Genomic DNA, 10495 nt, shown 5'->3' with positions numbered 1-10495 from the left:
TCCAGCCTCTGCCATTCTGTGAAAAGGTCAGAGATAGCTAAGTTACAAGGGCATGCTGGCCATTAGCAGCTTTGCTGTGTTGAGGTATTATGCTCAAAATGCCTCAAGCTGGCTCACCTGGTTTTTATTAAGAAACAAATTGAGGATGATGGGAAAAAGAGAAGGAATCACCTCTTTTTATAAGCAGAAGCCAAAAATTCATGGGAAAAATTCCCATGCAGGAAACAGAAGAGCTCCCAAGTTAAGTGAAGATAGCTCAGCTTATTCTATAGAGTGAGTAAATAAACACACCCTAAGAGCTAATGCAAAATGCTCATTAAAACAGCCACCAGGCTGCTTCAACAGCATATTTATTAAAAAAAGGGAAAGGCACTGACAGTAAAAGGCTTTGTTCAGAACATGCCCACTCCTATTCCTTGTAATTTGCAATTCCTCTCTTGTTTTCATGTTTTTGATTAAGTTTTACTTTTCAGAAGCCTTTCCATAAGGGAGAGCCTTAAAACCTAGGTCAAGCTGTTTCTGTGGCGGTGCTTGCTGCAAGCTCAGAGCTTGTTTGTCCTGAAGAGAACACGTGCTTCGCCTTTCCAGTGTGGTTTCAGTGAGGGGTTTGGCTTGCTGACTTTGGGAAATTTGTCCCTAGAGTGAGAAAATTGTTTCATCTTCTTTTCATGACCAGCAAAGAGTTTCAGGCTGCCTGCTTTGCTTTGAAACTCAGAAGAGCACTGCAGGACAGCAGCACACCTGCCCACCAGCTGTATGCAGCCCAGGGCTCTGCTCACTTTCTGCCTTTCAGCAGCCATGGGGAGCTGCCAACTCTCCTTCCTGGCAGAAATAATTTTCCTGATTTTGGGCACACAATGAGGAATCTAACAGTTCACTCTTTTGCTAGCAGTCTACAGTTGGGTCACCTCATTTTGAAGGTAACTTAAAGCAGGACGGCGTTACTGAAAAGCTCAAGCCAGGTTTAACTGGCAGTGTGATAACTGCCATGGCTATCTGTGGTGGCCTGCTTCTGGAGATGGATGCTTCTTTCAGAACAAAAAGAAAAAAATACCCTGTCTGGTCTTCTTTATCATAGAATCACATAATGGTTTGAGTTGGAAGAGACCTTAAACATCATCTAGTTCCAGCCTCCTTGCCATGGGCCAGGACACCTCCCATTAAGCCAGGCTGATCACGGCCTCATCCAGCCTGGCTCCCTCAGCTGCTCTTCACCAGACCTCCAGACCCTGCACTGGCTTTTTTGCTCTTCTCTGGACCTGCTCCAGCATCTTAATGTCCTTAGAGTGAGGGGCCCAAAACTGAACCCCGTACACAAGGTATGGCCTCCCCAGTTCTGAGTACAGGGGGACAATCAGTGCCTTCATCCTGCTGGTCACACCACTGCTAATCCAGACCAGGATGCTGGTGGCCTTCTTGGCCACCTGAGCACATGCTGGCTCAGGTCCAGGCAGCTACCAATCAAGATCCTGAGGTCATTTTAGGATGAGCAGTTTCCAGACATTCTGCCCCAAGCCTGGAGCATTCATAGGGTTGTTGTGGCCGAAGTGCAGGACCCAGCACTTGGCTTTGTTAAACCTCATACAAATGACCTAAGTGCATCAATCCAGCCTGTCCAGATCCTTCTGCAGAGCATTCCTGCCCTCCAGCAGATCAACACTCCAGCCCAATTTAGTGTCATCTGCTTACTGAGGGTGTCTTGATCCCTTCATCCACATCATTGCTAAAGACCCTGAGCGCTGGGGCACAGGCTGTTACAGCCCGAGAGCTAACGTACAGCAAAAATCTTAGGGTTCCGTTTAAAGCCATTTGAGGGAAACTGGGGGGCAGTTCTGCTCTTCTGCAATGGGGTGCAGTGACCACGCGGGGGCAATATGCGACTGGGCTCCGCTTGCTCTCTTTACCTCTCGAGTAAGGAAATCGGTGGCACGGTTGGCAGTTTTCGCCCGGACGTTTGTTTCGCCGTTGTGGTTCAGCAGCCATATTTCTTCTGCAGCTTGCAGAAGCCTGTGTATACCCTTGATTTTCTGTATTGTTGCTTCAGAACCGCTGCTGGCTACAGACTGAACTTCCTGGGTTGGAGAAACGTGTTTAGACAAGTGCACTAATGAGGCTGAAAGGAGTTGCAGAGCAAGTGTCTGCGTGCGTGTGTGCGCGCGCAGGTACGAACATCTGCTCCGCTTCATTTGTTTGCTGTAATTGCCACTTTCCCCGTGAGAGCTCATTTAAAACACCCATACCATTATGAAAGTCAAAGTAGGTGATTGCAAAAAAGGGATTGCATCCACTCATTTCTTCTGTTAGCAGACTAGCAGAAAGTTTTCCTGTATGTCAGTGTCCAGGCCTGTTCCAAAGAACTGGTTAATGTTGATGGTTTAATTCTGGGTCATAGTCTGAGGCCAGTGGACTTTGCACTTTTTAAAGGGCAATGTAAATGCTAGGTACAGTCTGTACAGAAGAGCTTGTGAAAAATCACAGATTCATAGAATGCTTTGGGTTGGAAAGGATTTCAAAGATCATCTAGTTCCAAGCCCCCTGCCCTGGGCAGGGACACCTCCCACCCAACCAGGTTGCTCAAGGCGTCACCCAACCTGGCCTTGAATATCTCCAGGGAGGGGACATCTACAACATCCCTGGGGAACCTCTTCCAGTGTTTCAACACTGTTATGAATTTTTTCCTGATCTCCAGTCTAAATCTCCCCTTTTCCAGCTCTCATCCTGTCACTACAAGCCCTTGTAAAAAGTCCCTCCCCAGCTCACATGTAGCCTCCTTCAGGTACTGGAAATCTGCTCTAAGCTCTCAAGCCTTCTCTTCTCCAGGTTGAACAACCGCAACTCTCCCAGCCTGTCCCCACAGGAGAGGTGCTCCAGCCCTCTGATCATCTTCCTGGCCCTCCTCTGGATGTGTTTGTTATTCATGGTTTGTCCTAATCATGCAGACCAAATCTCTGATTATCCAGCAATTCCTGTTCAATTTGGCATGAGTGAGCTGTGAGTACACAACACCACCTGAGAGTAATCACTGGAATGTGCTTGGTTTCTCTACTTGAGAAGTGGTCTGATGCAGTTCTGAGCTGTTGAGAATTTGTTTATCACTGATGAGACAGGCCAAGGAATGATGCTGTAGTCCAGACTCTACTGAGATGTCTGAGTCAGTATGGAAGGCAATCCAGAGAAGAGGCTGGTGAGACAAGACAATTGGTCTCCTGTCTGCTTCTGCTGTACAAACCACTGCAATCTGCAGAGTACTTCATAGAATCACAGAATTGTTTCCTTGTAAAAGCTCTCTAATGTCACTGAGTCCAACCATCAACCTAACACTACCATAGCCATTAAACCATGTCCCAAAGTGCCATTTCCACACATTTCTTAAACACCTCCAGGGATGATGACTCCACCACCCCCCTGGGCAGCCTCTTCCAATTCCTTACCCCTCTTCAAGTCAGAAATTTTTCCTAATATCCAACTTAAACTTCTCCTGGCATAATTTGAGGCCATTTCCTCAACTTAAGCTCATTTCTTCTTATGTGCTAACAAAATTAGCAGCAAGTATCATGCTTCAGTCTGCAGATGAGGGATTTGAACAGGAAGGAGCTTTTCCAGCTGCTCTTTTTCTTGGTTGGATATGAAGTCTGCTTTGAAGGACTTCCTCCACCCACATCCAGAGGGTGATTAAAGGAAGAGATGACATCACAGTGTAGTAAAAGGGTAATTCTAATTGTCCCACTCAGGCCAAAAGGAGAATGTGGTGTAGATTATCTACAGTACTCCTAGGGTGAATGAGTTACACCTCATTAGCACTTTTTATCTCACAAGGATAAAATTGTACTTTGTCCTGACACTGTGTCCTCCCAACAGCAGCAGGTGCCTTTCAGGTGTAATGGCATTCTTCTAGCTTTGTTCTCTGAACTTCCTCCTCTTGTAAATGATTCAGACATGCTGCCTTGGATGGTCAGAAAGTTTGTCTTCCTGGGAGTTCAGCCATTCTATGATTCTATAATTCCCTTAAGTTGGAAGTGACCTCAGAGATCGTCTCTGTAATTAGGGCTTCCTCTGTTGTTGTATGTTGCTTTTAAAGAGATCAGATCAGATTTGTTCTCCATCTTAGCCACAGCTGCTGGTTGTTTTTTGGGTTTTGTTTTTCATGAGAAAATTGTTGTGCTCTTTTTAGATGCTTTAAAGCAAGGGATTGAAATGAAGATGACTCTGAAGTGCCTGCGCTTTAAAGGATGTGAAATGGTATTAGTGCTTCAGCTGCAAATAAAATGGAGCACTCCATTTTCATTGCCTATGGAAATGCAGTGCAAACAGTAGGCAAAGCAGGAGAGTGAAACACCCACCTCAGCCCCTCATCCTACCAGTACAAGCTCCTGTGAGAAATCCCTCCCCAGCTCTCCTGTAGCCCCCTTCAGGTACTGGAAGGTTGCTCTATGGTCTCCCTGTAGCCTTCTCTTCTCCACGCTGAATAGCCCAAACTCTCCCAGCCTGTCCCCATTGGAGAGGTGCTCCAGACCTCTGATCATAATTTCTTTCAGTTCCATTGCTTCTTGTCTTGAGGAGCAGACTGATAAGACATGGGCCCTGTGTGGGTGACTGCGGTGTTTGTTCTCAGTCAGCCTTGCATCTGCTGCTGATCATCTGGTAGAATCCAGAAGGTGCAAAGGTCAATTCAGCCAGGCTGTGCTGAACTTCCACAGCATTTGGTTCTTGCCTGTGTTACTGAAGCACCAGCCTACTGGCTGGTGAGTGAGGAGGATGTGGTGGTCTCTTCGTCCTAGTAACAATGGATAGGACAAGAGTAAATCACAGAATTGTTTCAGTTGGAAAAGCCCTCTAAGATCATCCAGTCCAACCACTGACCCAACATCTCCATAGCTATTAAACCATGTCCTCAAGTGCCATGTCCACACATTTCTTGGGCACCTCCAGGGATGGTGACTCTACCACCTCCCTGGGCAGCCTGTTCCAATGCCTGACCACTCTTGCAGGAAATTAATTGTTCCTAAATCTCAACGTAAACCTCCCCTGGCACAATTTCAGACCATTTCTTCTTGTCCTATCATCTGATACTAGGGAGAAGAGACTGACCCCCACCTGACTCCAACCTCCTTTCAGGTAGTTGTAGAGAGCAATGAGGTCTCCCCTCAGCCTCCTTTTCTTCAGACTAGACAGCCCCAGTTCCCTCACCACATCTGTTCTCCAGACCCTTCACCAGCTTTATGACCTGCTCCTGCAACTGTAGCCAAAAAATGGCCTGAAGTTGCACCGTGTTTAGATCAGATATTTAGGAAAAAAATGTTTGCTGCAAGAGTGGTCAGGCATTGGAACAAGCTGCCCAGGCAGTTGGTGGAGTCACTACCCATGGGGGTGTTAAATAAACCTCTCTACACGTGGCAGACGAGGACACGTTTTAGTGGGCATGATTGTGCTGGGTCAACAGCTGGACCTGATGATTTTGGAAGTCTTTTGCAACCTTAATGATTCAATGATTCTGTTCCATCAGTTTGGGCTTATAACCAGCAGGAAAGGACGTGGCATAAACATTCTTTCAAAGCTTCCAACATCCAGTGCCTTCCTCATGCTAGCAAAATACACTTTGGGAGTTAGATGTTTAATTTTTTCTTTTAAATAATCCTAAAGAGTGCTTTAGGCTGTTGCACGGAAGAGGAGCGCACAGCAGGGTGGACGAGACGGTGGAAGAAGGCTGGGTCTCACCCTTGGGTGTCCTGCTCCGTGGGCAGGGGCCTGGATTCCCCTGGGAGCCCCGCACCCACGGCGAAGTTTCTCCTCCAGGGAAAACTTTCCCCGAGGGAACGAGGGGAGAACGATGGCAGTCAGAGCAGGGCAGCGGCGAGCCGGCGAGCCTCCGACCTGCCGCGCTCCGGCCCGCCCCACATCCCCACCCTCCCGCCGGACCCCAGCCCGCTGCTGGCGGCACAGGGTCACGGCGAGACGAGCCGGCGTCACCGGAACCCCCGAGCCCGGTCGGCCAATGGCGGCGCGGGGCGGGGCCGGCGCCGGGCCAGTGCGGGCGGGCTGTGCGGGGCCGGGTCTCTGCGGCGGGACGGCGGCGGCACGGCCCCGGCCTGGCCCTCGGCGCTGAGGTGAGGTGAGGAGCGGCGTCCTCCGAGGCGTCCTGCGCGGCGGCACGGACCGGCTGACAGCCGCTCCGCGGGGCGGGCTGGCGGGACGGGAGCTGAGGTGGAGCAGCCCCCCGGGTGGGCCCTGGAACGAGGTTGCCGGCGAGCGCGCCCCAGGCTGGCGGCTCCGTTTGGCCCGGCTCGGCTGGGCTCCGTTTTGCACGGCTTGGCTTGGCTGGGCTCGACCCGGCTTGGCTGGGCTGGGCTCGGTGCGGTCCACTCCGTGGCCGCGACGGGCGCTGTCGTGAGCTGCAGCTCCGGGCGGAGGCTTTCGCGTGGGAGCCCCGCTGGGGAGAGAGCCCGGCCCGGCCCCGGCCGCGCCGCCGCGGCGTCCGCGGTCCGCGCTCCTCTAGCCCCGAGGACGAGGGGCTCTGGCTGGCGGGGGGGCTCGGGAGCGCCTTCCCGGGTGTGCGGCGCGGGGCTTGGCCTAGGCGGCTCCGCCGCTTCCCCTGTGACCAGAAGTCTTGGAGCACCTGCGCCCGGCCCTTCTCCGTATCGGCCTCCCGGCCAGGGACTCTCCGGGCTCGTCGGGCGCAGGGCTCGGGGTGTGAGGGGGCCGTGAGCGCTGCCCCGCCCCGCTGACTGCCCGTGGTCTCTTGCAGAAGTGTGCTTGAAGCCCCACTCCTCTGGCAGGGCCAACTCGTCTCCTTCCCCTCCCTCCCTGCCCATCGTTCTTCCAGGCGAGCCTGTGGCCTCTGGCACATGGTGCTGCCGGCTGCAGCCATGCAGCGCTGCGGGGGACAGCTGCGACCCCTCGGTGGCTGTGACAGGGACTGTTTGTAACGGGAGTGTGGACTCCAGGGAGAGGTGGCTCTTCTGGAGTGACTGGGGCGCTCCTCCCCGTTGTTGGATTCCTGGTGCATGCTTTGGTGCCACCTTGGTGTAACAATGTTAGCTGTTGCTTTCTCGAAAGGCTAGGCGACGAAAGTTTGTGCCCGGTGGACTGAAGGGAGCTGATTTGAGAGCTCCCACTGAAAGCACTTCCTTGCTGCTTCTTTTGGACTCCACCGTGTGCAGATCCATTTTTCTGGGAGGCAGGGATCATCTTGCCTGCACTGGAGAGCTGGGAAACTGGCATTGCTTTAAACCAGGCTTCTGCAGAGGCAAGGGGAAGCATGTGGTAGTGGCTGTCACTGACTAAAGGCACTGTGCTTGGAGCAGTTCCTTTGAAAGCCTTTGGTGTCTTAGACAGGCTGCCGTCCAGATTTGCTGCTAGCTGAAAAATGCTGTCTTGCTTCTGAAAAATAAGTTTATTCTATTCAAGTGGAAAATAAAAGTCATTGAGACTTTGAAGGTATTTCAAAAAGGCAACAAAAAAAGTATGTAGCTACCTAAAATGCCTACGTTTTATTCCATCTGCTCCTTCATTTAACAGCCTGGTCTAGTGGAAAGTGTCTCCTGCCCATGGCAGAGGGTTTGGAACTAGATGATCTTTAAGGTCCCTTCCAACCCAAACTGTTCCATGAATCTGTAATTTGGGGCTGAGAGTGGCAGTCATCCGTCAGTGTGCCTCAGGGACCTGATTTAGTTTTGATAGTAAATTATCATGGTGAGCACTCAGTGCAAAGATCTCTAGTGTGAGTCAATGCAAGGAAGATGTGTGGGGTTTTTTCCCCCCTTCTCTTAGAACTGCTATTACAGAATGTGGTTTAGTGGTGGACTTGGCAGTGTTAGGTTTATGGTTGGACTTGATGGTCATAAAGATCTTTTCCGACCTAAACGATTCTGTGACTCTAATATCACAGTAATGTGACCTTTTATTTCAAATTGGTGAGCTGGCAGATGAGATCTGGAGAAGAGAAGGCTCCAGGGGACCCTTACAGCTACATTTCAAGATCAGAAGGGGACCTTCTGAAGAAGGAAGACTGGGGAGGGACTGTTTAGAAGGGCTTGTGGTGGTAGGATGAAGGGCAGTGGTTTGAAACTGGAGCAGGGTGGATTTAAGTTGGACATTGGGAGGAAGTTCTTCACAGTGAGAGTGGTGAAATACTGGAACAGGCTGTCTGGGGATGTAGTGGAGGCCCTGTCCTTGTGGACATTCAAGCTAAGTTGGAGGTGTCCCTGCTGACTGCAGGGAGGTTAGGCAAGATGACCTTTGATGGTCTCTTCCAACTTGATGCAATCTGTGAATCAAACTTGATGTGGCCCTGGGCAGCCTGAGCTATCTGGAGGTGTCCCAGCTGGCTGCAGGGGAGTTGGACAAGATGGCCTTTGAAGGGTCCTTTCCTACCTGATGAAATCTGTGAACCTTTGTCTTCTGGCTCTCCTGGGGTGGGAGGCTCTCAGTGCTGTTGGGAGCCTCTCTTTCTTCCTGGTACTTGCAGCTTGTTTCGGGCTTCACTCTGCCTTTCATTTAGTCAGCTCCCTGGACTTGGATCCTTCCTGAACCATGGCACAGCAGTTTTTGTAAGAAATGCTCTGTGCAGTCAGCTTGCATGTGAATTGATCTGTAACTATAACTGGTGGTGAAACTGGAAATAGTGCTTGGCTCGTTAATACTCCTCACACTTGAGTTTCTGGAGGCAGTTGGAGCAGGTCAGGCTGTTTGGACGTTTGTAACAGTTGTGATGGTGTTAGTAGCATGCATGGGCAGGGAACAGGATAGGGTGTGGGGAGATGCTCACAGCTGCCACACAGTGGGCAGGGCACTGCTTTTCCAGGGGAGCACATTGTGTTTTCTGCCCAGGTCTTCCTTAGACCTTTGAAATCTGAATGCCCCCAGCATAAGAGGGACATCAAACTGCTAGAGTGGGCCCAGAGGGGGCCATGAAAATGCTCCGAGCACCTCTGCTATGGGGACAGGCTGAGAGAGTTGAGGCTGTTCAGCCTGGAGGAGAGAAGGCTCCAAGGAAGCTTTAGAGCAGCCTTCCAGCCATTCAGCCTGATGGAGGCTACAGGAGAGCTGGGAAGGGACATTTTACAGGAGCTTGTAGTGACAGGATGAGAGGGAATGGATTGAAGCTGGAAGAGGGGAGATTTAGACTGGAGATAGGAAGAAATTCTGTAGAGTGAGGAATTGGTTGCCTAGGGAAGCCGTGGATGCCCCCTCCCTGGAGGTGTTCAAGGCAAGGTTGGATGAGGCCTTAGGCAACCTTGTCTAGTGTTTTGGAGTAGTTGGGGGGATTTTTGCTGCTTACTTTGTTACCTCCTGCAGTCCCTGCCACTGTAGCCTGCTGCAGTCCACCTGCAAATCCTGCCACTGCTTTTGTGGCACGGGAAAGCTGGGGAGAGGCACACAGGGCTTTTTTTCTCCATGTCAAATTGAACATTTGCTCTGCAAACAACTGCCACTAAACCATGAATGTGAGGGCTGTGGTGTAGGAGTCAGCCTACGTGAACCAGTGTAGATGTCTGTAATTGAGATTTTTGCCCACTGACTTAATCTGGATCCAGCACAGGTTTGCTAATAAGTTGAAGGACTGTTATCTGCAGTAGAAATCTGCATTATGAAGGCTCTGAGCTGCCAGCATGGGTTGGAGCAGTTATGGTTTTGATTGAGTCATCGTTCTGGGGCGTGAAGAGAGTTAGTTGTTGCTGTTATCTCGGGGTGCAGTCTCATGTGGCAGCAAAGCCAGTGGCAGAGTCCTGCCTTACCTTCCACTGCCTGCCCCAGGTGGCTTTTCTTGTGCTGTCAGTGTAAGCTCTGATTTAGGGAGCTACATTTGCAGAAAAATTAGCTAAGAATTGACATGTCAGTGTGTAAGATGGGCAGAGGGCTTGAAATGACAGGGAAAGAACTGGAGGGAGAGGACACAGTCTCAAGCTGTGCCAGGGGAAGTTTAGGCTGGAGGTGAGGAGAAAGTTCTTCACTGAGCGAGTCGTTCGCCATTGGAGTGGGCTGCCCAGGGAGGTGGTGGAGTCACCATCCCTGGAGGTGTTCAAGAGGGGACTGGACATGGCACTTGGTGCCATGGTCTGGTCATGAGGTCCGTGGTGACAGGTTGGACTTGATGATCTTTGAGGTCTCTTCCAAGCTTGGTGATTCTGTGAAGGGGCTGGATGATCTGTCTGATGAGGAAAGGCTGAGACACCTGGGGCTGCTTAGCCTGGGGAAGAGCAGGCTGGGAGGGGATCTTGCAGACGTTTATAAATATCTGAAGGGTGGGTGTCAAGAAGAAGAGGGCAGTCTCTTCTCAGTGGTGTCCTGTGACAGGACAAGGGGCAGTGGAGACAAACTGGAACACAGGAAGTTCCACCTCAACATGAGAAATTTGTTTTTTGCTGTGTGGATGCTGGAGCCCTGAAGCAGGCTGCCCAGAGAGGTGGTGGGGTCTCCTTCTCTGGAGAATTTCAAGATCTGCCTGGATGTGTTCCTGTGTGGCCTGCCCTGGGTGATCCTGCTCTGGCAGGGGGGG

At 51.0% G+C, this 10495-nt stretch overlaps 1 protein-coding gene across 1 annotated transcript in view; it reads left to right on the top strand.

Annotated features, from left to right (window-relative positions):
• The first annotated feature begins 6012 nt into the window (after positions 1 to 6012).
• Positions 6013 to 10495, top strand: part of FARP2 (FERM, ARH/RhoGEF and pleckstrin domain protein 2) — a 78811-nt gene continuing 74328 nt past the window's right edge. Inside the window, exon 1 of the mRNA XM_054167097.1 lies at positions 6013 to 6109. The gene's annotated coding sequence lies outside the window, so the exon portion shown is untranslated. The remainder of the gene's footprint in view (positions 6110 to 10495) is intronic.

This window comes from Dryobates pubescens, chromosome 13, assembly GCF_014839835.1.
Source record: "Dryobates pubescens isolate bDryPub1 chromosome 13, bDryPub1.pri, whole genome shotgun sequence".
Classification (NCBI taxonomy): Eukaryota; Metazoa; Chordata; class Aves; order Piciformes; family Picidae; genus Dryobates; species Dryobates pubescens.
Note: the sequence above shows the minus strand (reverse complement) of the source record. Positions and strands in the feature narration are given on the sequence as shown.